This window comes from Montipora foliosa, chromosome 6 (assembly GCF_036669935.1).
Source record: "Montipora foliosa isolate CH-2021 chromosome 6, ASM3666993v2, whole genome shotgun sequence".
NCBI lineage: Eukaryota > Metazoa > Cnidaria > Anthozoa > Scleractinia > Acroporidae > Montipora > Montipora foliosa.
The window spans coordinates 70715697-70720696 of NC_090874.1; the positions used below are offsets into that span (position 1 = coordinate 70715697).

Below are 5000 nucleotides of genomic sequence, written 5' to 3' on the forward strand. Positions count from 1 at the left end.
GCAAGTAAGCGTCTCTACTTCCTGCGCGCGTGTCGCAAAGCCAACTTACCCACCGAAGTTGGACTGACTACGTATATAACAAAAACTCGTCCACTTCTCGAGTATGCATCACCCAGCTGGCAAGGCATCCCAAACTATCTGGCTGAGGATCTACAGCGTATTCAAAATCGCTCTTTAGACATCTTAGGTCTAGCCAGAGAGACTGTGGATCCCCTGGATGTAAGAAGGGACAGTCAAACAGCACACGCTTTTAAGGAAATCTTAGATTCAGAAAGTCTCCATCCTTGCTGTAAATTTCTAATTTCAAGACCCCAATCGTATTCCCTTAGGGCTCAAAGGGTGCGAGTTCCCATTCCACGAACGAATAGGAACATGAACTCTTTCATACAGCGTGGGGCTAGATAGTTAGGAAACAAATCATATAAAGCATAGTCTATATTTTTTATTTAATTTTATTTTATTCTTTTTATTTAATTTTAATTATTATTTTATCCTTATTAATGAGTTTAATTGTAATTTGATGTAATTCTGTTTAGCCAAAATCAAATAATAAAGCCATATATTATTATTAAAGGGCCTCTGCTGGCACGATTTCTGGGTGACCCCTTAAATGGTCTTAATGACCCCCCGACTTGAAAAAATTGCCTGGAACGCCGCAGTTCAATACCACTCAACTCAGTCCCTTCTGTTTTTGAGTAACACGTAGTGTACGCTCATGGAGCGTCTAATTAACATAATACAAAAGAATGTAAAGGTGGTCGCCATTTATGAAAGTGGTCTATGGGAGGCGCATCCCCGAGATACACTGTAGGTGGGAGTTGATTTTCACGAGGGAGGAAAATCGGAGTACACGGAGAAAAACCTTTGGAGTCAGGTGGAGATCGACTGAAACTCAGCCTTCTTCCCATCGCAGAGGTAGGAGGCGTGGTTGATGACCGCTGCGCAAGTCTGGTGATCATATTTGAACAGGATGCAATTGGGTGATGGTGGACAGAAATATTCCTCCCACTATAATCTTTCTTAAAGTCACCAAAACCAGGAGCCCATCACCCGGAGCGTGCAACTTAACTATACTTGTGCAACGGCGTTTACACAAGTAAGGTTATTTTTAGATTGAATTTCCCGCTAATGAGACTCGCACAGGAGCCCGATGACCAATTACAAGAAATTAAGCTGACGTCATAGGGTCACCGAACCAGAACTGCCTTTGTTTTTTGACCTAATTCGCGGGTTAGGGCTAGTCTAAAAATAAACCTACTTTTGAAAACGCCGTTTCACAGACGCTGTATGGAAGTTGCACGCTCCAGGATGGGCTCCTGCCAAAACTCAACATGTTTTACCATTCTTACCTCAAAAGTTCGCTTTTTATCTGCCGGGCAAGACGTGCAAAGTTATCAAAACTAGCAGTAATTTGGACCCACGACTGTGATGTGAGAGGCATAGGTCTTTTTCTCAATTTTACGTCATAAACTGCAATCGTGTTTTCAGAGAAACTTTGCATTGCAAAACAGTTTGTGACCCAAATCGAGAATAGACCCCATGAGACATACTGTTCTGCAATATTGACGTTTATGGGAATTGCAAGCCTGTAAATAGTTTGAATCCGCAATCTCTTTTCCTCTTCATCGAAACAGATTTTCGTCATTTTCTAACATGGCCACATCAGCTCTTTAGCTCGTATTACCCCAACCGCCATGCCATTAAATAAGTGGGATTGAATTAATTAATTTAGCGTGATAAGGTATCCTAAACATTTCACATTTAATTGTGCAGGTAAAAACAAGCAACCAGTGGTCCCCAGACATATGATCAAGTGGATTATTGTTGGAGTTGCTGGTCTGGTTATCGTGATGGTTGCCATCGTCTTAGCGGCATATAAAGGACTATCGAGACGTAGAGGTTTCTCTTCCATTATTCTATTTAGAGTGACTCAAACCAGTTGCAACGCTTCCAAGTGACACTCTTATTAGAATGATCGGCACCACAACGTTGTATCATGTATTACCAATGTCGTGGTACCAAATGAAACACGAATTATTCCTGAACAAGAGGCAATCATTATTATGACGTAATATGTCATTGTGGCAAATCTCAAAAACGAACACAGTGACCCCCATTTTTTTATTTCTGAAAAGTAATCAGAAGGGCAAGATGAAACTTTCTGTAAAGGTTAAAAAATTCTGTCAAGCGGATTCAGAGCTACCTTAAGTAATTCTGTGATTTTGTTAAGGTGGCTCTGAACCCACCAGACAGAATTTTCTTGAAACTTTGACGAAAGTTTAATCGTTTCCTTCTAATAATGTTTTAGCAATAATTGGGGATGTCACCGAGTTCGTTTTTGAGATATGAGCAACTGAACTAGTCCAAAATATAGGGTGTTTTTGCTGGGCTTTCCCGTTGCCAAGGTAACCTATTACATAAGAATAATGGTAACATCTTGTTTGGGAATAATCGGTGTTTCATATGGTACCATAACCTTTGCTGTTACGTGATACAGTGTTGTAGCGTCATTCGATCCGAAGAGAGTGTTCCCTAAGTGTTCCTCCTTGAGCCTCCTTAAAATACATGTATGTACTTGAAATGCGGGTTTGATAGAAGTGATCCTCGAACTTATCTGGACAATTTAAGCAATTGTCTCTTACATGGACACGTCAGAAATTCACGTGGCCTCACCCATGACCTCTTGGATGCCAGTTCTCTATTCTGCACCGAGAAGAACTCCGGTTTCCCCTCTCCTCAAAAACCAACATTATGATTTGATTTGTGTTAATTGTTGATTTCAGTTTACAGTGTCCTCAATTAGTGCTCCAGCGCTAAATCGACTAGACACTTAAATAAAATGCCTTTCCTTTTTCCTTTCCTTATTTTTTCTTGCCGGTGCAACGCTCTGCCAACTGAGCTATGAAGCTACTCAGTTGGGAGCAGGTCAATTTTTTTGGGTGATATTCTGTGATCTCCGTAGTGCATAAAGTAGACTTTTGAAAAGTCATTCGTCTCATGTAGATTCGCGCTGAACATTTAGCACAAAGTCAACAAATTTCCTTTTTCGATTTCGTAGAAACAAACATGCTTGATTGTTTTCGTGGAATTGTGCCATCAAGTGCTGGACTTGTGAATGACCTCATCCACTTTTTGGTGCGAGACGCAAATGAAAACCTTACAAGCGAGACAAGTCGACCTCTCGCTACTTTGTCGCTCGCTCATCCACTTCGCGAACGAAAAATCACGATTCGCTCGCCAAAACATTTTCTCCTGGGATTCTCGTGAGGTCGACTTGCGGCAAGTCTATGCATAAAGAGGTTTCTACAGAATTTGAACAAAAGGGCACGGCTCATCGTTTCCAGAGTTTCGTTGATAAAATGTAAATCGATTTTCCTATGCCACTTGTGCCACTAATGTCTTTATTTATTTATTTATTTATGCAAGAGAGTCAAATAATCGCTCTCTTTGATAATTAACTAGTCGCAACACGTGAAAAGGCCAATACGGATTACATTAGGGTGAGGTAGGCAGAGGATGAGTATTTCAATGTCTTATTTAGCATCAAGCTTGCGGTCTTTTTCGTTCCGCTGATCACCAATACCTTTTTCGACTTCTAAAACAAATTGAGATAGTTGGCCGTACGTTTTCGATTTGAGTTCGATTGAAACTGATTATACCGGAGCAGGATGGCGCAGTGGTTAATTCGGCTTTCCACCAATGTGGCCCGGGATCGATTCCAGGATTCGGCGCCATATGTGGATAACTAACCAACTGGCGTTTCGACCGTTTGTTTTTGTTATGGAAATTCGCATTGCTTATCGTAGCGATCTGATTGGATGAATTTCAGCCTTCGCGCTATTTTCATATACGATAATTGTTCCACAGTACGCCATGCCTGTCGGTTGACAGTGGACCGTTAAGTTTATTAGTTCTCTACTCTGCTCCGAGAAGTTTTTCTGATTTCAGTTAATTTGCAGTCTCCCCAAAGCACTCGTGCTCGGCAAAATAACCTTGAGACTCAAATGAAGTTATTATTATTGTCATCTCTTTCGTCTTCTCCAAAGTAAGATTGTCGCTTGATTCTTATTTTGATTTATTAATTGATTGATTTATACTTCCTTTCAATTTATAGGCCAACTTCAAGTGAAAAGAAGGCGAGGGGAAGAATCTATTGATACATGTACCTCTTCCGTCTAGGTATGAAACTGGTACAATCGCCCTTTCCCTCTGCAAAACCACGATTTTGTTAAATTAGCATTTTTTACAGACTCCAGGGGCCCTTTTCTCGAAAGTCCCGAGAATTTACGGGTTATTTTCGTGTGTCGCAATTCCCTCTGTACAGTCAAGAACGGAGTGGGTTTAAGTCGTCCAGCTTTCGGGACTTTCGAGAAACGGGTCTCTGGACACTAAACCATTCTCGGGTTTTACATGTGGTCACGGCCGCCATGTTGGTGTCCCCAAGGGGAACAATTTATTGCACGTGGCGAAATGATAGCGGAATTCCGCAGCCGACATCAAGTCGAAACCACCAATTCACGGGACACGAACTGGGGATTTGTCCTCAAAGTACGGATACATCGACGATGACATGTATACTGAACTTTCCTAACATAGTTTCTTTAATTCTTTAGTCCTATGGCGGAGAAGTCCTTCATCCAGCCTCAGATATCACTAATTGAGAGGGCAGATAACATGGTTTTGAAACGAAATTGTGTTTTAAGAGTCTACTACTCACGAAGATTTGAAGGCCACGAGTAGTCAGAGAGAATAGGACAGTATCTGTAGTCTGCGATGTAACGCTTCCGAAAATTTGTTGTTTGTCTGCAAGGAAAGGACGGAGAAGAGGATATGCTAGTTCGACTGAGGGTTTGCATCTTTGATTTTGTTTTTTGTCACTGAAATAATCTGCGCAAAGCTCGTCTAGTGACCTTTTCCGTCCTTTCAAATTTTCGCTAACTGCATTGCACGGTGTGAATTTTCCATTGTGTTACGGCGATTTTCATAAATCTGCGGAATTC

General features: G+C 41.3%; 1 protein-coding gene across 1 annotated transcript in view; it reads left to right on the forward strand.

Moving 5' to 3' along the window:
- The window catches only part of LOC138006223 (opioid-binding protein/cell adhesion molecule-like), a 24067-nt gene extending 22216 nt beyond the window's left edge, over window positions 1–1851 (forward strand). The window contains exon 7 of the mRNA XM_068852412.1: window positions 1777–1851. The gene's annotated coding sequence lies outside the window, so the exon portion shown is untranslated. The remainder of the gene's footprint in view (window positions 1–1776) is intronic.
- Window positions 1852–5000: the final 3149 nt, after the last annotated feature.